Source organism: Oncorhynchus gorbuscha, linkage group LG21, assembly GCF_021184085.1.
Source record: "Oncorhynchus gorbuscha isolate QuinsamMale2020 ecotype Even-year linkage group LG21, OgorEven_v1.0, whole genome shotgun sequence".
Lineage (NCBI taxonomy): Eukaryota > Metazoa > Chordata > Actinopteri > Salmoniformes > Salmonidae > Oncorhynchus > Oncorhynchus gorbuscha.
In genome coordinates, this window is record NC_060193.1 from 10,124,188 (window position 1) to 10,149,074 (window position 24,887).

The window sequence follows — 24,887 nt, forward strand, 5'->3', positions numbered from 1 at the left end:
TCTAACCAGACCAAACACTACCTCTCCTCCTGTCTAACCAGTCCAAACACTACCTCTCCTCCTGTCTAACCAGTCCAAACACTACCTCTCCTCCTGTCTAACCAGTCCAAACACTACCTCTCCTCCTTCTCCCTCGCTCTCCACTACTATCACCTACTACTGACCACTACTATCACCTACTACCGACCACTACTATCACCTACTACCGACCACTACTATTACCCACTACCGACCACTACTATCACATACTACCGACCACTACTATCACCTACTACCGACCACTACTATCACCTACTACCGACCACTACTATCACCTACTACCGACCACTACTATCACCTACTACCGACCACTACTATCACCTACTACCGACCACTACTATCACATACTACCGACCACTACTATCACCTACTACCGACCACTACTATCACCTACTACCGACCACTACTATCACCTACTACCGACCACTACTATCACATACTACCGACCACTACTATCACCTACTACCGACCACTACTATCACCTACTACCGACCACTACTATCACCTACTACCGACCACTACTATCACCCACTACCGACCACTACTATCACCTACTACCGACCACTACTATCACCTACTACCGACCACTACTATCACCTACTACCGACCACTGCTATCACCTACTACCGACCACTACTATCACCTACTACCGACCACTACTATCACCCACTACCGACCACTACTATCACCTACTACCGACCACTACTATCACCTACTACCGACCACTACTATCACCTACTACCGACCACTACTATCACCCACTACCGACCACTACTATCACCTACTACCGACCACTACTATCACCCACTACCGACCACTACTATCACCTACTACCGACCACTACTATCACCTACTACCGACCACTACCGACCACTACTATCACCTACTACCGACCACTACCGACCACTACTATCACCTACTACCGACCACTACCGACCACTACTATCACCTACTACCGACCACTACTATCACCTACTACCGACCACTACTATCACCCACTACCGACCACTACTATCACCTACTACCGACCACTACCGACCACTACTATCACCTACTACCGACCACTACCGACCACTACTATCACCTACTACCGACCACTACTATCACCTACTACCGACCACTACTATCACCTACTACCGACCACTACTATCACCTACTACCGACCACTACTATCACCCACTACCGACCACTACTATCACCTACTACCGACCACTACTATCACCTACTACCGACCACTACTATCACCTACTACCGACCACTACTATCACCTACTACCGACCACTACTATCACCTACTACCGACCACTACTATCACCTACTACCGACCACTACTATCACCCACTACCGACCACTAATCACATGCCCTTTTTTTCTTTCATTTCAAACTCTCGAGGGTCAGAAACTCCAGATTATTGATCCTCTTCCTCACCAGCTGCCACCTCTTCTACACTCTTCCCTCTCTCTCTGGACACATTGTCTATATCTCTCTCTCTCTAACCGAGTAGACATCTCTCTCTCTGGACACATTATCTATATCTCTATCTCTCTAACCCAGTAGACATCTCTCTCTCTGGACACATTGTCTATATGTCTATCTCTCTAATCCAGTAGACGTCTCTCTCTCTCCATCCAGACCAGCTGTCCAGCCCACTGTGACCAGGGTAGACCCCACAGCAGACAGGCTCCACCATGCAGCCCACTGCCCAGCTCCGTAAGACCCCCACCACCACCACGATGCCGCCCACTGTCCCCCTGTCCGTGTCTGCGATGTTCCCTGTTTCTATGTCCCCTGACCTCACTTAACATGTCCATCTGTCTGTGTTGGGTGATTGTGGTCCTGTGGTGTTCATGTCCCCTCTCTTCTCTCCACCAGGACCCTGGACCCTCTGTCTGCATCCTTGTCTCTGTGTCCCCTTAAAGCAGACTGCTTGCCAGTTCCTCATCCCTCTGTTTTATGTTGTGTTTATTATGTTTTACGCTGATTCCTAAAAGCTTCCATTAGTGGGACTGAGTGTTGTGAAGGTAGGATGCGTTGTCGATAATGGTGGAGGGGCTTCCTTTCCGTGTGTCTCAAAGAGGAGAAAGAATCTATAAATAATAACTCTCTTTTGTCTTGGTTTCTTTCCATCTCTCCATTCCTCCATCCCTCTCCATCCCTCCATCTCTCCATCGCTCTCCATCCCTCTCCATCTCTCTCCATCTCTCCATCTCTCTCCATCTCTCTCCATCTCTCTCCATCCCTCTCCATCCCTCTCCATCCCTCTCCATCTCTCTCCATCCCTCTCCATCTCTCTCCATTCCTCTCCATCTCTCCATCTCTCTCCATCCCTCTCGATCCCTCTCCACCTCTCCACCTCTCCATCTCTCCATCTCTCTCCATCTCTCCATCCCTCTCCATCCCTCCATCTCTCCATCCCTCCATCTCTCCATCCCTCTCCATCCCTCTCCATCCCTCCATCTCTCCATCCCTCTCCATCCCTCTCCATCTCTCTCCATCTCTCTCCATCTCTCCATCTCTCTCCATCCCTCTCCATCTCTCTCCATCTCTCTCCATCTCTCTCCATCTCTCTCCATCCCTCCATCTCTCCATCCCTCTCCATCTCTCCATCCCTCTCCATCTCTCCATCCATCTCCATCTCTCCATCCCTCTCCATCTTTCTCCATCTCTCTATCCATTTCCATCTCTCCATCTCTCCATCTCTCTCCATCTCTCCATCCCTTTCCATCTCTCCATCCATCTCCATCTCTCCATCCCTCTCCATCTCTCCATCCCTCCATCCCTCTCCATCTCTCCATCCCTCTCCATCTCTCCATCCCTCTCCATCTCTCCATCCCTCTCCATCTCTCCATCCCTTTCCATCCCTTTCCATCTCTCCATCCATCTCCTTCTCTCCATCCCTTTCCATTTCTCCATCCCTCTCCATCTCTCCATCTCTCCATCCCTCCATCTCTCCATCCCTCCATCCCTCTCCATCCCTCCATCCCTCTCCATCTCTCCATCCCTCTCCATCCCTTTCCATCTCTCCATCCCTCTCCATCTCTCCATCCCTCTCCATCCCTCCATCCCTCTCCATCTCTCCATCTCTCCATCCATCTCTCCATCCCTCTCCATCTCTCCATCTCTCCATCCCTCTCCATCTCTCCATCCCTCTCCATCCCTCTCCATCCATCTCCATCTCTCCATCCCTCTCCATCCCTCCATCCATCTCCTTCTCTCCATCTCTCCATCCCTCTCCATCTCTCCATCCCTCTCCATCCCTCTCCATCTCTCCATCTCTCCATCTCTCCATCCCTCTCCATCCCTCTCCATCTCTCCATCTCTCCATCCCTCTCCATCCCTCTCCATCCCTCTCCAACCCTCTCCATCTCTCCATCCCTCTCCATCCCTCTCCATCTCTCCATCTCTCTCCACTATCCCTCCATCAGGAGCAGCAGAAACAGGTGGAGGATCCGGGCAGAGAGGTGAAGAAGGTGAGGAAGGCCAGGAATCGCAGACAGGAGTGGAATATGATGGCCTATGATAAGGAGTTCCGCCCGGACACACGACTCACCCCCTCACCCTACCACGGAATGTCCTCCGAGGGGTCATTATCACCTGATAACAGGTAGGTTCATTAATCAATCAGTCAATCAATTAGTCAATCAATCTGACTATTTCAAATGGCTCAGTTGAACTGACCCTGTTTATAGTATGGTATTGTAACTGACCCTGTATATAGTATGGTATTGAACTGACCCTGTATATAGTATGGTATTGAACTGACCCTGTATATAGTATGGTATTGAACTGACCCTGTATATAGTGTGACACTGGCTAGCCTTCCATTGACCTCTGCTGATTGGACAGACACTGGCTAGCCTTCCACTGACCTCTGCTGATTGGACAGACACTGGCTAGCCTTCCACTGACCTCTGCTGATTGGACAGACACTGGCTAGCCTTCTACTGACCTCTGCTGATTGGACAGACACTGGCTAGCCTTCTACTGACTGCTGATTGGACAGACACTGGCTAGCCTTCCACTGACCTCTGCTGATTGGACAGACACCGGCTAGCCTTCTACTGACCTCAACGGATTGGACAAACACTGGCTAGCCTTCCACAGACCTCTGCTGATTGGACAGACACTGGCTAGTCTTCCACTGACCTCTGCTGATTGGACAGACACTGGCTAGCCTTCCACTGACCTCTGCTGATTGGACAGACACTGGTTAGCCTTCTACTGCCCTCTGCTGATTGGACAGACACTGGTTAGCCTTCTACTGCCCTCTGCTGGGGAGTGGAAAACACTACACGTCTATGTAAAATTTCTGATTATATCAATGAGTGTGTGTCCTTCTTAAGGATATGACAAGTTAGATATACATACTCCACCCCTCCCAGGTCGATGGCATCGGACATGGGCGAGCATTCCTACCCTGCCAGCCCTAACCACCCTTCCCAGCCCACCTCTGCCCCCCACCCCATCGATGGTGCCCCCCACCTCACCCAAGCCCCCCAGACTCAGTCTCTGGACAGGGGAGGGTACCCCAGAGCCAACCCCCCCTCTGGGTCAGCCGCCGCAGTACGACAAATCGCATCACTGGGGCGCACCCAGCCCCCCACCCACCCCCGCCCACTCCGAGGGAGGGGCAGTCAACGGTCCACGTCAGCAGTCCGTCAAGGACTACAGGGCTCATGGGTAAGTCAACTACCACGTACTGTAGGCTACTAGGTATTGAGTCATTAGGTATTACTAGGTATCGAGTCATTAGGTATTACTAGGTATTGTGTCATTAGGTATTACTAGGTATTGTGTCATTAGGTATTACTAGGTATTGAGTCATTAGGTATTACTAGGTATTGTGTCATTAGGTATTACTAGGTATTGAGTCATTAGGTATTACTAGGTATTGAGTCATTAGGTATTACTAGGTATTGTGTCATTAGGTATTACTAGGTATTGAGTCATTAGGTATTACTAGGTATTGTGTCATTAGGTATTACTAGGTATTGTGTCATTAGGTATTACTAGGTATTGAGTCATTAGGTATTACTAGGTATTGAGTCATTAGGTATTACTAGGTATTGTGTCATTAGGTATTACTAGGTATTGTGTCATTAGGTATTACTAGGTATTGTGTCATTAGGTATTACTAGGTATTGTGTCATTGGGTATTACTAGGTATTGAGTCATTAGGTATTGAGTCATTAGGTATTACTAGGTATTGAGTCATTCGGTATTACTAGGTATTGTGTCATTAGGTATTACTAGGTATTGAGTCATTAGGTATTACTAGGTATTGAGTCATTAGGTATTACTAGGTATTGAGTCATTAGGTATTACTAGGTATTGTGTCATTAGGTATTACTAGGTATTGAGTCATTAGGTATTACTAGGTATTGAGTCATTAGGTATTACTAGGTATTGAGTCATTAGGTATTACTAGGTATTGAGTCATTAGGTATTACTAGGTATTGAGTCATTAGGTATTACTAGGTATTGAGTCATTAGGTATTACTAGGTATTGAGTCATTAGGTATTACTAGGTATTGTGTCATTAGGTATTACTAGGTATTGAGTCATTAGGTATTACTAGGTATTGAGTCATTAGGTATTACTAGGTATTGAGTCATTAGGTATTACTAGGTATTGAGTCATTAGGTATTACTAGGTATTGAGTCATTAGGTATTACTAGGTATTGAGTCATTAGGTATTACTAGGTATTGTGTCATTAGGTATTACTAGGTATTGTGTCATTAGGTATTACTAGGTATTGAGTCATTAGGTATTACTAGGTATTGTGTCATTGGGTATTACTAGGTATTGAGTCATTAGGTATTACTATGTATTGTGTCATTAGGTATTACTAGGTATTGAGTCATTAGGTATTACTAGGTATTGAGTCATTAGGTATTACTAGGTATTGTGTCATTAGGTATTACTAGGTATTGTGTCATTAGGTATTACTAGGTATTGAGTCATTAGGTATTACTAGGTATTGTGTCATTAGGTATTACTAGGTATTGAGTCATTAGGTATTACTAGGTATTGTGTCATTAGGTATTACTAGGTATTGTGTCATTAGGTATTACTAGGTATTGTGTCATTAGGTATTACTAGGTATTGAGTCATTAGGTATTGAGTCATTCGGTATTACTAGGTATTGTGTCATTAGGTATTACTAGGTATTGTGTCATTAGGTATTACTAGGTATTGAGTCATTAGGTATTACTAGGTATTGTGTCATTAGGTATTACTAGGTATTGTGTCATTAGGTATTACTAGGTATTGTGTCATTAGGTATTACTAGGTATTGAGTCATTAGGTATTGAGTCATTCGGTATTACTAGGTATTGTGTCATTAGGTATTACTAGGTATTGTGTCATTAGGTATTACTAGGTATTGAGTCATTCATTAGGTATTGGTATTACTAGGTATTGTGTCATTAGGTATTACTAGGTATTGTGTCATTAGGTATTACTAGGTATTGTGTCATTAGGTATTACTAGGTATTGTGTCATTGGGTATTACTAGGTATTGAGTCATTAGGTATTATTGTAGTCATTAGGTATTACTAGGTATTGAGTCATTAGGTATTACTAGGTATTGAGTCATTAGGTATTACTAGGTATTGTGTCATTAGGTATTACTAGGTATTGTGTCATTAGGTATTACTAGGTATTGAGTCATTAGGTATTACTAGGTATTGTGTCATTAGGTATTACTAGGTATTGTGTCATTAGGTATTACTAGGTATTGAGTCATTAGGTATTGTGTCATTAGGTATTACTAGGTATTGTGTCATTAGGTATTACTAGGTATTGAGTCATTAGGTATTACTAGGTATTGTGTCATTAGGTATTACTAGGTATTGAGTCATTAGGTATTGAGTCATTCGGTATTACTAGGTATTGTGTCATTAGGTATTACTAGGTATTGAGTCAATACATTAAGACCTACTCCATATCTATATATCAGTTACGTAAATTAGTAGACTGTTAGGTTTATGTTGTCAATCTGACTTTAACACTCAATTGCAGGCCTGCAAATCTGTATACATACTGTGGATAGTTAAACCTCTCAGATAAATCACGCCAACACAAATGTTTTGTTATCAAAAGGTATATATGATGCTAACCACATTTCCATCTACAGATTTTATGCGAGAAAAGTAATTTCGTTAAGAAAATAATAACGACAGGTGTGATGGAAACGGGATCAGATCATTTGTTCATTCGACACAGTGGAGTCGTTTTGTGTCTCTGATATTAATTACACAGGAAATGGCAGAGGAAACGCCATATCTTGAAATAATAACCATCATATCGAAGAAAAAGTCACGTGATGATGTGTTGTCCTCCCACTGTCATGATGAGAGAGAGGTGTTGTCCTCCCACTGTCATGATGAGAGAGAGGTGTTGTCCTCCCACTGTCATGATGAGAGAGAGGTGTTGTCCTCCCACTGTCATGATGAGAGAGAGGTGTTGTCCTCCCACTGTCATGATGAGAGAGAGGTGTTGTCCTCCCACTGTCATGATGAGAGAGAGGTGTTGTCCTCCCACTGTCATGATGAGATAGAGGTGTTGTCCTCCCACTGTCATGATGAGAGAGAGGTGTTGTCCTCCCACTGTCATGATGAGAGAGAGAGGTGTTGTCCTCCCACTGTTATGATGAGAGAGAGGTGTTGTCCTCCCACTGTTATGATGAGAGAGAGGTGTTGTCCTCCCACTGTCATGATGAGAGAGAGGTGTTGTCCTCCCACTGTCATGCTGAGAGAGAGGTGTTGTCCTCCCACTGTCATGATGAGAGAGAGGTGTTGTCCTCCCACTGTCATGATGAGAGAGAGAGGTGTTGTCCTCCCACTGTTATGATGAGAGAGAGGTGTTGTCCTCCCACTGTCATGATGAGAGAGAGGTGTTGTCCTCCCACTGTCATGATGAGAGAGAGGTGTTGTCCTCCCACTGTCATGATGAGAGAGAGGTGTTGTCCTCCCACTGTCATGATGAGAGAGAGAGGTGTTGTCCTCCCACTGTCATGATGAGAGAGAGGTGTTGTCTGATTCACTGTCATGATGAGAGAGAGATGTTGTCCTCCCACTGTCATGATGAGAGAGAGAGGTGTTGTCCTCCCACTGTCATGATGAGAGAGAGGTGTTGTCCTACCACTGTCATGATGAGAGAGAGGTGTTGTCCTCCCACTGTCATGATGAGAGAGAGGTGTTGTCTGATTCACTGTCATGATGAGAGAGAGGTGTTGTCTGATTCACTGTTATGATGAGAGAGAGATGTTGTCTGATTCACTGATGAGAGAGAGGTGCTTGTCTGATGCACTGTTATGATGAGAGAGAGGTGTTGTCTGATGCACTGTTATGATGAGAGAGAGGTGTTGTCCTCCCACTGTCATGATGAGAGAGAGGTGTTGTCCTCCCACTGTCATGATGAGAGAGAGGTGTTGTCTGATTCCCTGTTATGATGAGAGAGAGGTGTTGTCTGATTCACCGTCATGATGAGAGAGAGGTGTTGTCTGATTCACTGTCATGATGAGTGAGAGGTGTTGTCTGATTCACTGATGAGAGAGAGGTGTTGTCTGATTCACTGATGAGAGAGAGGTGTTGTCTGATTCACTGATGAGAGAGAGGTGTTGTCTGATTCACTGATGAGAGAGAGGTGTTGTCCTCCCACTGTCATGATGAGAGAGAGGTGTTGTCTGATTCACTGATGAGAGAGAGGTGTTGTCTGATTCACTGATGAGAGAGAGGTGTTTTCTGATTCACTGTCATGATTCGAGATAGATGTTGTCTGATTCACTGATGAGAGAGAGGTGTTTTCTGATTCACTGTCATGATGAGAGAGAGGTGTTGTCTGATTCACTGATGAGAGAGAGGTGTTTTCTGATTCACTGATGAGAGAGAGGTGTTTTCTGATTCACTGTCATGATTCGAGATAGATGTTGTCTGATTCACTGATGAGAGAGAGGTGTTTTCTGATTCACTGATGAGAGAGAGGTGTTTTCTGATTCACTGATGAGAGAGAGGTGTTTTCTGATTCACTGATGAGAGAGAGGTGTTTTCTGATTCACTGTCATGATTCGAGATAGATGTTGTCTGATTCACTGATGAGAGAGAGGTGTTGTCTGATTCACTGTCATGATAGGAGAGAGGTGTTGTCTGATTCACTGTCATGATGAGAGAGAGGTGTTGTCCTCCCACTGTCATGATGAGAGAGAGAGGTGTTGTCTGATTCCCTGTTATGATGAGAGAGAGGTGTTGTCTGATTCACTGTTATGATGAGAGAGAGGTGTTGTCTGATTCACTGATGAGAGAGGGGTGTTGTCTGATTCACTGTCATGATGAGAGAGAGATGTTGTCTGATTCACTGATGAGAGAGAGGTGTTGTCTCATTCACTGATGAGAGAGAGGTGTTGTCCTCCCACTGTTATGATGAGAGGTGTTGTCTGATTCACTGTCATGATGAGAGAGAGGTGTTGTCCTCCCACTGTCATGATGAGAGAGAGGTGTTGTCCTCCCACTGTTATGATGAGAGAGAGGTGTTGTCCTCCCACTGTTATGATGAGAGAGAGGTGTTGTCCTCCCACTGTCATGATGAGAGAGAGGTGTTGTCCTCCCACTGTCATGATGAGAGAGAGGTGTTGTCCTCCCACTGTCATGATGAGAGAGAGGTGTTGTCCTCCCACTGTCATGATGAGAGAGAGAGGTGTTGTCCTCCCACTGTTATGATGAGAGAGAGGTGTTGTCTGATTCACTGTTATGATGAGAGAGAGGTGTTGTCCTCCCACTGTCATGATGAGAGAGAGGTGTTGTCCTCCCACTGTCATAATGTGAGAGAGGTGTTGTCCTCCCACTGTCATGATGAGAGAGAGGTGTTGTCCTCCCACTGTCATGATGAGAGAGAGAGGTGTTGTCCTCCCACTGTTATGATGAGAGAGAGGTGTTGTCCTCCCACTGTCATGATGAGAGAGAGGTGTTGTCCTCCCACTGTCATGATGAGAGAGAGGTGTTGTCCTCCCACTGTCATGATGAGAGAGGGAGAGGTGTTGTCCTCCCACAGTCATGTTGAGAGAGAGGTGTTGTCTGATTCACTGATGAGAGAGAGGTGTTGTCTGATTCACTGATGAGAGAGAGGTGTTTTCTGATTAACTGTCATGATGAGAGAGAGGTGTTTTCTGATTCACTGTCATGATGAGAGAGAGGTGTTGTCTGATTCACTGATGAGAGAGAGGTGTTGTCCTCCCACTGTCATGATGAGAGAGAGGTGTTGTCCTCCCACTGTCATGATGAGAGAGAGGTGTTGTCCTCCCACTGTCATGATGAGAGAGAGGTGTTGTCTGATTCACTGATGAGAGAGAGGTGTTGTCCTCCCACTGTCATGATGAGAGAGAGGTGTTGTCTGATTCACTGATGAGAGAGAGATGTTTTCTGATTCACTGATGAGAGAGAGGTGTTGTCTGATTCACTGTCATGATGAGAGAGAGGTGTTGTCTGATTCACTGTCGTGATGAGAGAGAGGTGTTGTCTGATTCACTGATGAGAGAGAGGTGTTGTCTGATTCACTGATGAGAGAGAGGTGTTGTCTGATTCACTGTCATGATGAGAAAGAGGTGTTGTCTGATTCACTGTCATGATGAGAGAGAGGTGTTGTCTGATTCACTGATGAGAGAGAGGTGTTGTCTGACTCACTGATGGCAGAGAGATGTTGTCTGATTCACTGATGAGAGAGAGGTGTTGTCCTCCCACTGTCATGATGAGAGAGAGGTGTTGTCTGATTCACTGATGAGAGAGAAGTGTTGTCCTCCCACTGTCATGATGAGAGAGAGGTGTTGTCCTCCCACTGTCATGATTCGAGAGAGAGGTGTTGTCTGATTCACTGATGAGAGAGAGGTGTTGTCTGATTCACTGATGAGAGAGAGGTGTTTTCTGATTCACTGTCATGATGAGAGAGAGGTATTTTCTGATTCACTGTCATGATGAGAGAGAGGTGTTTTCTGATTCACTGATGAGAGAGAGGTGTTTTCTGATTCACTGATGAGAGAGAGGTGTTTTCTGATTCACTGTCATGATTCGAGATAGATGTTGTCTGATTCACTGATGAGAGAGAGGTGTTGTCTGATTCACTGTCATGATAGGAGAGAGGTGTTGTCTGATTCACTGTCATGATGAGAGAGAGGTGTTGTCCTCCCACTGTCATGATGAGAGAGAGAGGTGTTGTCTGATTCCCTGTTATGATGAGAGAGAGGTGTTGTCTGATTCACTGTTATGATGAGAGAGGTGTTGTCTGATTCACTGATGAGAGAGGGGTGTTGTCTCATTCACTGATGAGAGAGAGGTGTTGTCCTCCCACTGTTATGATGAGAGGTGTTTTCTGATTAACTGTCATGATGAGAGAGAGGTGTTTTCTGATTCACTGTCATGATGAGAGAGAGGTGTTGTCTGATTCACTGATGAGAGAGAGGTGTTGTCCTCCCACTGTCATGATGAGAGAGAGGTGTTGTCCTCCCACTGTCATGATGAGAGAGAGGTGTTGTCCTCCCACTGTCATGATGAGAGAGAGGTGTTGTCCTCCCACTGTCATGATGAAAGAGAGGTGTTGTCCTCCCACTGTTATGATGAGAGAGAGGTGTTGTCCTCCCATTGTCATGATGAGAGAGAGGTGTTGTCCTCCCACTGTCATGATGAGAGAGAGGTGTTGTCTGATTCACTGATGAGAGAGAGGTGTTGTCCTCCCACTGTCATGATGAGAGAGAGGTGTTGTCTGATTCACTGATGAGAGAGAGGTGTTGTCCTCCCACTGTCATGATGAGAGAGAGGTGTTGTCTGATTCACTGATGAGAGAGAGGTGTTGTCCTCCCACTGTCATGATGAGAGAGAGGTGTTGTCCTCCCACTGTCATGATGAGAGAGAGGTGTTGTCTGATTCACTGATGAGAGAGAGGTGTTGTCCTCCCACTGTCATAATGAGAGAGAGGTGTTGTCTGATTCACTGATGAGAGAGAGATGTTTTCTGATTCACTGATGAGAGAGAGGTGTTGTCTGATTCACTGTCATGATTCGAGAGAGAGGTGTTGTCTGATTCACTGATGAGAGAGAGGTGTTGTCTGATTCACTGATGAGAGAGAGGTGTTTTCTGATTCACTGTCATGATGAGAGAGAGGTATTTTCTGATTCACTGTCATGATGAGAGAGAGGTGTTTTCTGATTCACTGATGAGAGAGAGGTGTTTTCTGATTCACTGATGAGAGAGAGGTGTTTTCTGATTCACTGTCATGATTCGAGATAGATGTTGTCTGATTCACTGATGAGAGAGAGGTGTTGTCTGATTCACTGTCATGATAGGAGAGAGGTGTTGTCTGATTCACTGTCATGATGAGAGAGAGGTGTTGTCCTCCCACTGTCATGATGAGAGAGAGAGGTGTTGTCTGATTCCCTGTTATGATGAGAGAGAGGTGTTGTCTGATTCACTGTTATGATGAGAGAGGTGTTGTCTGATTCACTGATGAGAGAGGGGTGTTGTCTGATTCACTGTCATGATGAGAGAGAGATGTTGTCTGATTCACTGATGAGAGAGAGGTGTTGTCTCATTCACTGATGAGAGAGAGGTGTTGTCCTCCCACTGTTATGATGAGAGGTGTTTTCTGATTAACTGTCATGATGAGAGAGAGGTGTTTTCTGATTCACTGTCATGATGAGAGAGAGGTGTTGTCTGATTCACTGATGAGAGAGAGGTGTTGTCCTCCCACTGTCATGATGAGAGAGAGGTGTTGTCCTCCCACTGTCATGATGAGAGAGAGGTGTTGTCCTCCCACTGTCATGATGAGAGAGAGGTGTTGTCCTCCCACTGTCATGATGAAAGAGAGGTGTTGTCCTCCCACTGTTATGATGAGAGAGAGGTGTTGTCCTCCCACTGTCATGATGAGAGAGAGGTGTTGTCCTCCCACTGTCATAATGAGAGAGAGGTGTTGTCCTCCCACTGTCATGATGAGAGAGAGTTGTTGTCCTCCCATTGTCATGATGAGAGAGAGGTGTTGTCTGATTCACTGATGAGAGAGAGGTGTTGTCCTCCCACTGTCATGATGAGAGAGAGGTGTTGTGTGATTCACTGATGAGAGAGAGGTGTTGTCCTCCCACTGTCATGATGAGAGAGAGGTGTTGTCCTCCCACTGTCATGATTAGAGAGAGGTGTTGTCTGATTCACTGATGAGAGAGAGGTGTTGTCCTCCCACTGTCATAATGAGAGAGAGGTGTTGTCTGATTCACTGATGAGAGAGAGATGTTTTCTGATTCACTGATGAGCGAGAGGTGTTGTCTGATTCACTGTCATGATGAGAGAGAGGTGTTGTCTGATTCACTGTCGTGATGAGAGAGAGGTGTTGTCTGATTCACTGATGAGAGAGAGGTGTTGTCTGATTCACTGATGAGAGAGAGGTGTTGTCCTCCCACTGTCATGATGAGAGAGAGGTGTTGTCCTCCCACTGTCATAATGTGAGAGAGGTGTTGTCCTCCCACTGTCATGATGAGAGAGAGGTGTTGTCCTCCCACTGTCATGATGAGAGAGAGAGGTGTTGTCCTCCCACTGTTATGATGAGAGAGAGGTGTTGTCCTCCCACTGTCATGATGAGAGAGAGGTGTTGTCCTCCCACTGTCATGATGAGAGAGAGGTGTTGTCCTCCCACTGTCATGATGAGAGAGGGAGAGGTGTTGTCCTCCCACAGTCATGTTGAGAGAGAGGTGTTGTCTGATTCACTGATGAGAGAGAGGTGTTGTCTGATTCACTGATGAGAGAGAGGTGTTTTCTGATTAACTGTCATGATGAGAGAGAGGTGTTTTCTGATTCACTGTCATGATGAGAGAGAGGTGTTGTCTGATTCACTGATGAGAGAGAGGTGTTGTCCTCCCACTGTCATGATGAGAGAGAGGTGTTGTCCTCCCACTGTCATGATGAGAGAGAGGTGTTGTCCTCCCACTGTCATGATGAGAGAGAGGTGTTGTCCTCCCACTGTCATGATGAAAGAGAGGTGTTGTCCTCCCACTGTTATGATGAGAGAGAGGTGTTGTCCTCCCATTGTCATGATGAGAGAGAGGTGTTGTCCTCCCACTGTCATAATGAGAGAGAGGTGTTGTCCTCCCACTGTCATGATGAGAGAGAGGTGTTGTCCTCCCATTGTCATGATGAGAGAGAGGTGTTGTCTGATTCACTGATGAGAGAGAGGTGTTGTCCTCCCACTGTCATGATGAGAGAGAGGTGTTGTCTGATTCACTGATGAGAGAGAGGTGTTGTCCTCCCACTGTCATGATGAGAGAGAGGTGTTGTCCTCCCACTGTCATGATGAGAGAGAGGTGTTGTCTGATTCACTGATGAGAGAGAGGTGTTGTCCTCCCACTGTCATGATGAGAGAGAGGTGTTGTCTGATTCACTGATGAGAGAGAGATGTTTTCTGATTCACTGATGAGAGAGAGGTGTTGTCTGATTCACTGTCATGATGAGAGAGAGGTGTTGTCTGATTCACTGTCGTGATGAGAGAGAGGTGTTGTCTGATTCACTAATGAGAGAGAGGTGTTGTCTGATTCACTGATGAGAGAGAGGTGTTGTCTGATTCACTGTCATTATGAGAAAGAGGTGTTGTCTGATTCACTGTCATGATGAGAGAGAGGTGTTGTCTGATTCACTGATGAGAGAGAGGTGTTGTCTGACTCACTGATGGCAGAGAGATGTTGTCTGATTCACTGATGAGAGAGAGGTGTTGTCATCCCACTGTCATGATGAGAGAGAGGTGTTGTCCTCCCACTGTCATGATGAGAGAGAGGTGTTGTCCTCCCACTGTCATGATGAGAGAGGGAGAGGTGTTGTCCTCCCACAGTCATGTTGAGAGAGAGGTGTTGTCTGATTCACTGATGAGAGAGAGGTGTTGTCTGATTCACTGATGAGAGAGAGGTGTTTTCTGATTAACTGTCATGATGAGAGAGAGGTGTTTTCTGATTCACTGTCATGATGAGAGAGAGGTGTTGTCTGATTCACTGATGAGAGAGAGGTGTTGTCCTCCCACTGTCATGATGAGAGAGAGGTGTTGTCCTCCCACTGTCATGATGAGAGAGAGGTGTTGTCCTCCCACTGTCATGATGAGAGAGAGGTGTTGTCCTCCCACTGTCATGATGAAAGAGAGGTGTTGTCCTCCCACTGTTATGATGAGAGAGAGGTGTTGTCCTCCCATTGTCATGATGAGAGAGAGGTGTTGTCCTCCCACTGTCATAATGAGAGAGGTGTTGTCCTCCCACTGTCATGATGAGAGAGAGGTGTTGTCCTCCCATTGTCATGATGAGAGAGAGGTGTTGTCTGATTCACTGATGAGAGAGAGGTGTTGTCCTCCCACTGTCATGATGAGAGAGAGGTGTTGTCTGATTCACTGATGAGATAGAGGTGTTGTCCTCCCACTGTCATGATGAGAGAGAGGTGTTGTCCTCCCACTGTCATGATGAGAGAGAGGTGTTGTCTGATTCACTGATGAGAGAGAGGTGTTGTCCTCCCCCACTGTCATGATGAGAGAGAGGTGTTGTCTGATTCACTGATGATGAGAGAGATGTTTTCTGATTCACTGATGATTCACTGATGAGAGAGAGGTGTTGTCTGAGGTGTTGTCTGATTCACTGTCATGATGAGAGAGGTGGTGTTGTCTGATTCACTGATGAGAGAGAGGTGTTGTCTGACTCACTGATGGCAGAGAGATGTTGTCTGATTCACTGATGAGAGAGAGGTGTTGTCATCCCACTGTCATGATGAGAGAGAGGTGTTGTCTGATTCACTGATGAGAGAGAAGTGTTGTCCTCCCACTGTCATGATGAGCGAGAGGTGTTGTCCTCCCACTGTCATGATTCGAGAGAGAGGTGTTGTCTGATTCACTGATGAGCGAGAGGTGTTGTCTGATTCACTGTCGTGATGAGAGAGAGGTGTTGTCTGATTCACTGTCATGATGAGAGAGAGGTGTTGTCTGATTCACTGTCATGATGAGAGAGAGGTGTTGTCTGATTCACTGTCATAATGAGAGAGAGGTGTTGTCCCCCCACTGTCATGATGAGAGAGAGGTGTTGTCTGATTCACTGTCATGATGAGAGAGAGGTGTTGTCTGATTCACTGTCATAATGAGAGAGAGGTGTTGTCCTCCCACTGTCATGATGAGAGAGAGGTGTTGTCTGATTCACTGATGAGAGAGAGATGTTTTCTGATTCACTGATGAGAGAGAGGTGTTGTCTGATTCACTGTCATGATGAGAGAGAGGTGTTGTCTGATTCACTGTCGTGATGAGAGAGAGGTGTTGTCTGATTCACTGATGAGAGAGAGGTGTTGTCTGATTCACTGATGAGAGAGAGGTGTTGTCTGATTCACTGTCATGATGAGAAAGAGGTGTTGTCTGATTCACTGTCATGATGAGAGAGAGGTGTTGTCTGATTCACTGATGAGAGAGAGGTGTTGTCTGACTCACTGATGGCAGAGAGATGTTGTCTGATTCACTGATGAGAGAGAGGTGTTGTCATCCCACTGTCATGATGAGAGAGAGGTGTTGTCTGATTCACTGATGAGAGAGAAGTGTTGTCCTCCCACTGTCATGATGAGCGAGAGGTGTTGTCCTCCCACTGTCATGATTCGAGAGAGAGGTGTTGTCTGATTCACTGATGAGAGAGAGGTGTTGTCTGATTCACTGTCGTGATGAGAGAGAGGTGTTGTCTGATTCACTGTCATGATGAGAGAGAGGTGTTGTCTGATTCACTGTCATGATGAGAGAGAGGTGTTGTCTGATTCACTGTCATAATGAGAGAGAGGTGTTGTCCCCCCACTGTCATGATGAGAGAGAGGTGTTGTCTGATTCACTGTCATGATGAGAGAGAGGTGTTGTCCTCCCCCTGTCATGATGAGAGAGAGTTGTTGTCCTCCCACTGTCATGATGAGAGAGAGGTGTTGTCTGATTCACTGTTATGATGAGAGAGAGATGTTGTCTGATTCACTGATGAGAGAGAGGTGCTGTCTGATTCACTGTTATGATGAGAGAGAGGTGTTGTCTGATTCACTGTCATGATGAGAGAGAGGTGTTGTCCTCCCACTGTCATGATGAGAGAGAGGTGTTGTCCTCCCACTGTCATGATGAGAGAGAGGTGTTGTCTGATTCCCTGTTATGATGAGAGAGAGGTGTTGTCTGATTCACCGTCATGATGAGAGAGAGGTGTTGTCTGATTCACTGTCATAATGAGTGAGAGGTGTTGTCTGATTCACTGATGAGAGAGAGGTGTTGTCTGATTCACTGATGAGAGAGAGGTGTTGTCTGATTCACTGATGAGAGAGAGGTGTTGTCTGATTCACTGATGAGAGAGAGGTGTTTTCTGATTAACTGTCATGATGAGAGAGAGGTGTTTTCTGATTCACTGTCATGATGAGAGAGAGGTGTTGTCTGATTCACTGATGAGAGAGAGGTGTTGTCCTCCCACTGTCATGATGAGAGAGAGATGTTGTCCTCCCACTGTCATGATGAGAGAGAGGTGTTGTCCTCCCACTGTCATGATGAGAGAGAGGTGTTGTCCTCCCACTGTCATGATGAAAGAGAGGTGTTGTCCTCCCACTGTTATGATGAGAGAGAGGTGTTGTCCTCCCATTGTCATGATGAGAGAGAGGTGTTGTCCTCCCACTGTCATAATGAGAGAGAGGTGTTGTCCTCCCACTGTCATGATGAGAGAGAGGTGTTGTCCTCCCATTGTCATGATGAGAGAGAGGTGTTGTCTGATTCACTGATGAGAGAGAGGTGTTGTCCTCCCACTGTCATGATGAGAGAGAGGTGTTGTCTGATTCACTGATGAGAGAGAGGTGTTGTCCTCCCACTGTCATGATGAGATAGAGGTGTTGTCCTCCCACTGTCATGATGAGAGAGAGGTGTTGTCTGATTCACTGATGAGAGAGAGGTGTTGTCCTCCCACTGTCATGATGAGAGAGAGGTGTTGTCTGATTCACTGATGAGAGAGAGATGTTTTCTGATTCACTGATGAGAGAGAGGTGTTGTCTGATTCACTGTCATGATGAGAGAGAGGTGTTGTCTGATTCACTGTCGTGATGAGAGAGAGGTGTTGTCTGATTCACTGATGAGAGAGAGGTGTTGTCTGATTCACTGATGAGAGAGAGGTGTTGTCTGATTCACTGTCATGATGAGAAAGAGGTGTTGTCTGATTCACTGTCATGATGAGAGAGAGGTGTTGTCTGATTCACTGATGAGAGAGAGGTGTTGTTTGACTCACTGATGGCAGAGAGATGTTGTCTGATTCACTGATGAGAGAGAGGTGTTGTCCTCCCACTGTCATGATGAGAGAGAGGTGTTGTCTGATTCACTGATGAGAGAGAAGTGTTGTCCTCCCACTGTCATGATGAGAGAGAGGTGTTGTCCTCCCACTGTCATGATTCGAGAGAGAGGTGTTGTCTGATTCACTGATGAGAGAGAGGTGTTGTCTGATTCACTGTCGTGATGAGAGAGAGGTGTTGTCTGATTCACTGTCATGATGAGAGAGAGGTGTTGTCTGATTCACTGTCATGATGAGAGAGAGGTGTTGTCTGATTCACTGTCATAATGAGAGAGAGGTGTTGTCCCCCCACTGTCATGATGAGAGAGAGGTGTTGTCTGATTCACTGTCATGATGAGAGAGAGTTTTGTCCTCCCACTGTTATGATGAGAGAGAGGTGTTGTCTGATTCACTGTTATGATGAGAGAGAGGTGTTGTCTGATTCACTGATGAGAAAGATGTGTTGTCTGATTCACTGTCATGATGAGAGAGAGGTGTTGTCTGATTCACTGTCATGATGAGAGAGAGATGTTGTCTGATTCACTGTTATGATGAGAGAGAGGTGTTGTCTGATTCACTGTCATGATGAGAGAGAGGTGTTGTCTGATTCACTGTCATGATGAGAGAGAGATGTTGTCTGATTCACTGTCATGGTGAGAGAGATGTTGTCTGATTCACTGTCATGATGAGAGAGAGGTGTTGTCTGATTCACTGATGAGAGAGAGGTGTTGTCTGATTCACTGATGAGAGAGAGGTGTTGTCCTCCCACTGTCATGATGAGAGAGAGGTGTTGTTTGATTCAATGATGAGAGAGAGGTGTTGTCCTCCCACTGTCATGATGAGAGAGAGGTGTTGTCTGATTCACTGATGAGAGAGAGGTGTTGTCCTCCCACTGTCATGATGAGAGAGAGGTGTTGTCTGATTCACTGTTATGATGAGAGAGAGGTGTTGTCTGATTCACTGTCATGATGAGAGAGAGGTGTTGTCTGATTCACTGTCATGATGAGAGAGAGGTGTTGTCTGATTCACTGTCATGATGAGAGAGAGAGGTGTTGTCTGATTCACTTGTCTGTTCTTTCTCTCTCCTCCCTCAGCGGCCAGCCATCCACCATCCCGGAGTACTTCATCCCCCCAGCCCCTCCCCCTCCTCCCCCAATCATCCCCTCCGCCCAGACTGCCTTCGACTCTACCTCCTCCTCCTCCCCCTCCCTCCCCCTCCCTCCCTCCTCCCTCCCCCCCCGGGGCTGTGGCCATCATGTCCCGTTCTTACAGTCCCTCCCCTCCTCCTCCCGCCCCCCTGCCCACTATGTCCCCCTCCCCTCTCACGCCCCTCCCGCTGCCCCCCTCCTCCCCCACCAGGCCTGCCCCCATCCCACATCCTGTCTCCGGCTCACGCTATTGGTGGGCCTCAAGGAGAAGCTCTGCCTACCAGGAAGGGCCAGATGCCCATGATTCCGATAAGCGATGCCCGCAGCGACCTGTTGGCTGCCATACGTAGAGGTGAGATGGAGGGAGGAAAGGAGGGATGGAGGAAGGGAGAGAAGTAGGAACGGACAGAGGAGGAAGGGAGAGAGAGGAAGGGAGAGAGGGAAGGAGGGAGGGAGGAAAGGAGAGAGGGAGGAAGGGAGAGAGAAGAAGGGAGAGAGAAGGAGGAATGAAGGGGAAGGAAGGAAGGAATGGAGGGAGGGAGGGAGGGAGGGAGGGAGGGAGGGAGGGAGGGAGGGAGGGAGGGAGGGAGGGAGGGAGGGAGGGAGGGAGGGAGGGAGGGAGGGAGGGAGGGAGGGAGGGAGGGAGGGAGGGAGGGAGGGAGGGAATGTGTGTGAGTGAGTAAATGTGTTTGTTTCCATTTGTGTTTCTTTTCATGTTTAAGTTTGTTTTCGGTATGTGTGATGTGTGGTACATGTGTGTGTATATGCTTAGGTGTGATTCCGATGAGCAACGCTCGCAGCGAACTGCTGACAGCCATACGCAGAGGTGAGAGATGGAGAGAGGGGGTGTTGTGTGTGTGTGTGTGTGTGTGTGTGTGTGTGTGTGTGTGTGTGTGTGTGTGTGTGTGTGTGTGTGTGTGTGTGTGTGTGTGTGTGTGTGTGTGTGTGTGTGTGTGTGTGTGTGTGTGTGTGTGTGTGTGTGTGTGTGTGTGTGTGTGTTTAGTGTATGATGGAAAGACGGAGAGAGGGGTTAGATAGATACCTATAGCTCCTCCCACCAGCCTCCTCTGGTAGTTATCTATCTAACCCCTCTCTCCCTCCCTCTCTCCCTCCCTCTCTCATCCCTCCCTCCATCCTCCAGGCATCCAACTGAGGAAGGTACAGGAGCAGAGAGAGCAGGAAGCGAAGAGAGAGCCCGTAGGAAATGACGTGGCCACCATTCTCTCACGTCGTATCGCCGTCGAGTACAGCGAATCAGAGTCTGACTCCGGCGGGGAGGACAATGGGGAGTGGTCCGACTGAGAGGGGTCATAGGTCAAGGGATTAGGATTTTTAGGAAATGGGGTCTAGTTTGGTCTGGAAGGACGGGAGTGTATGGAGGGATTTTAGTGCCCCCCAAAAAAATTCTGTCTCAATATCACTCTACAGAATTGTGTCTCAAATGCTTTCTATCTTTCTTTCCTGTATTCAAAGATCTGAAACGACTTGGTAGGTGGATAGGCAATTATGATGATGTTTTAGCTTCGGTCAGATCTATGGACACTGAAGGGGGAGAAGAATGAGGCCATAGAATACACCCCCCCCCCTCCCAATGACTCAGTTAGCCAGTCAATCAACCATTCAATCATCAATGTTACGCTCCAGTATTACAGTACTTAGCAGTGAGCAGTACAACACTACAACACATATTACAGTACTTAGCAGTGAGCAGTACAACACTACAACACATATTACAGTACTTAGCAGTGAGCAGTACAACACTACAACACATATTACAGTACTTAGCAGTGAGCAGTACAGCACTACAACACATATTACAGTACTTAGCAGTGAGCAGTACAACACTACAACACATATTACAGTACTTAGCAGTGAGCAGTACAGCACTACAACACATATTACAGTACTTAGCAGTGAGCAGTACAACACTACAACACATATTACAGTACTTAGCAGTGAGCAGTACAGCACTACAACACATATTACAGTACTTAGCAGTGAGCAGTACAACACTACAACACATATTACAGTACTTAGCAGTGAGCAGTACAGCACTACAACACATATTACAGTACTTAGCAGTGAGCAGTACAACACTACAACACATATTACAGTACTTAGCAGTGAGCAGTACAACACTACAACACATATTACAGTACTTAGCAGTGAGCAGTACAACACTACAACACATGTTACAGTACTTAGCAGTGAGCAGTACAACACTACAAGCCATGGCTATGACCTTGCTGAGGTAAACTAAATGGGGTTGGTTGAGAAGCACAAGTCAGCTTGTGTCAAGAAGGTGGGTGACATGTTTTTTATTAAGTTATTTTCTCAATTCTTTATTTCACGTGGCTCATACATAACCTAGACAGGAGTACATCTGAGAAGAGTTACGGGGTCCAAAATGGCACCCTATTCACTACGTAGAGCACTACTGTTGACCTGGGCCCGTAGAGCTCTGGTCTAAAGTAGTGCACCATATAGAGGATAGGGTACCGTTTGGAATGCACACTGTGACTAAAAAGATGGAAATATATACCCATGGCAACCAACTCCAATTATCGGAAGGTTCAGCTGGTTGCCCTGAACAATGCTAAATCTAGAACTCAAACAGACGCGGTTCCGGTAGATTCTTACCACAGAGCGCGGGGGTGTTGGGGAGGCGGTGCTATGATGCGTCCCTGAGATGCCACATTTGTGTGAAACTGCGTGGGATCACACACACACACACACACACACACACACACACACACACACACACACACACACACACACACACACACACACACACACACACACACACACACACACACACACACACACACACACACACACACAACAAAGATGTAGGATCCCACCTTTTCTCCACGTGTAAACAACAACAAGAAAAACAACCTCATAACCAAACAAAACCCAACTGACAAAAGACAATACCAGTGTGCAGTGCTTTTGTAAATATGGCTTTACAGTTTCACCGCCTCGTGTTTTAAAATGGATATTTTAAGAGAATAATAATAAAAAAAACTATATATATAAATTCATCAAATAAAACACGACATAGTTTTACATCAGCAACAACTACTCCGTATGGGGGTCAGTGAGATTTGAGTATGGTGCAGTGGGTTGACTTATTTTCAAGGGCAAGTTTTCAGCGCACAATGTATTGTGGGAAATGTAGTCATTAATCACAATATTAGACCAGTTTTATTCTGTACTGAAGCCTCTGCTTGTGGTGTACTATGTGAAGCAGCTTTGTACAGCTGCACAGATGCCTAAATCCCTTCATCTAACGTTACTCACGATGCTTACTGTATTTGCTCAGTGCTTGTAGAGCAGAGGTCTCAAACTACATGTCATGCTGGTGAATGAGGACCCAAAAGCGACTTGGCGAAAACAGAGTATTTAATCCAGAATAAACTTTACAAAACAAAAAGCATAATACTACACGTAAAGACTAGAACAGACTGGAGACTTGATCGAGAACTGCAGGTTGCCTCGGGAAGGCACTTGAACCTAGCAGACTCAGACACCTGCTCACCACGCAGCATCTGAGGGAAACACGACACGACAGGGCAAAACATAGACACAGCACGGTGAATTATAAATGAGGATCCGACAGGGCAGGTACGGGAAACAAGGAGAGAAATAGGGACTCTAATCAGGGAAAAGGATCGGGAACAGGTGTGGGAAGACTAAATGATGATTAGGGGAATAGGAACAGCTGGGAGCAGGAACGGAACGATAGAGAGAAGAGAGAGCGAGAGAGTGAGAGAGGGAGGGGGAGAGAGAGGGCTAGAAAGAGGGAAAGAACCTAATAAGACCAGCAGAGGGAAACGAATAGAATGGGAAGCACAGGGACAAGACATGATAATAAATGACAAAACATGACAGTACCCCCACTCACCGAGCGCCTCCTGGCGCACTCGAGGAGGAATCCTGGCAGCAACGGAGGAAATCATCAATGAGTGAACGGTCCAGCACGTCCCGAGACGGAACCCAACTCCTCTCCTCAGGACCGTAACCCTCCCAATCCACTAAGTATTGGTGACCCCGTCCCCGAGAACGCATGTCCATGATCTTATGTACCTTGTAAATAGGTGCGCTCTCGACAAGGACGGGAGGGGGAGGGAAGACGAACGGGGTGCGAAGAAAGGGCTTAACACAGGAGACATGGAAGACAGGATGGACGCGACGAAGATGTCGCGGAAGAAGCAGTCGCACAGCGACAGGATTGACGACCTGGGAGACACGGAACGGACCAATGAACCGCGGAGTCAACTTACGAGAAGCTGTCGTAAGAGGAAGGTTGCGAGTGGAAAGCCACACTCTCTGGCCGCAACAATACCTAGGACTCTTAATCCTGCGTTTATTGGCGGCTCTCACAGTCTGTGCCCTGTAGCGGCAAAGTGCAGACCTCACCCTCCTCCAGGTGCGCTCACAACGTTGGACAAACGCTTGAGCGGAGGGAACGCTGGACTCGGCAAGCTGGGAAGAGAATAGAGGAGGCTGGTAACCCAGACTACTCTGAAATGGAGATAACCCGGTAGCAGACGAAGGAAGCGAGTTGTGAGCGTATTCTGCCCAGGGGAGCTGTTCTGCCCAAGACGCAGGGTTTCTGAAAGAAAGGCTGCGTAGTATGCGACCAATCGTCTGATTGGCCCTCTCTGCTTGACCGTTAGACTGGGGATGAAACCCGGAAGAGAGACTGACGGACGCACCAATCAAACGACAGAACTCCCTCCAAAATTGTGACGTGAATTGCGGGCCTCTGTCTGAAACGGCGTCTAACGGAAGGCCATGAATTCTGAACACATTCTCGATAATGATTTGTGCCGTCTCCTTAGCGGAAGGAAGTTTAGCGAGGGGAATGAAATGTGCCGCCTTAGAGAACCTATCGACAACCGTAAGAATCACAGTCTTCCCCGCAGACAAAGGCAGACCGGTAATGAAGTCTAGGGCGATGTGAGACCATGGTCGAGAAGGAATGGGGAGCGGTCTGAGACGACCGGCAGGAGGAGAGTTACCCGACTTAGTCTGCGCGCAGTCCGAACAAGCAGCCACGAAACGGCGCGTGTCACGCTCCTGAGTCGGCCACCAAAATCGCTGGCGAATAGACGCAAGAGTGCCTCGAACACCGGGATGACCAGCTAACTTGGCAGAGTGAGCCCACTGAAGAACAGCCAGACGAGTGGAAACAGGAACGAAAAGGAGGTTACTAGGACAAGCGCGCGGCGACGCAGTGTGCGTGAGTGCTTGCTTAACCTGTCTTTCAATTCCCCAGACTGTCAACCCGACAACACGCCCATAAGGAAGAATCCCTCGGGATCAGTAGAAGCCACAGAAGAACTAAACAGACGGGATAAGGCATCAGGCTTGGTGTTCTTGCTACCCG

The 24,887-nt window shown here is 46.8% G+C and overlaps 1 pseudogene; it reads left to right on the plus strand.

Moving 5' to 3' along the window:
- The window catches only part of LOC124008470, a 78,849-nt pseudogene extending 55,889 nt beyond the window's left edge, over positions 1 to 22,960 (plus strand).
- The last annotated feature ends 1,927 nt before the right edge of the window (positions 22,961 to 24,887 follow it).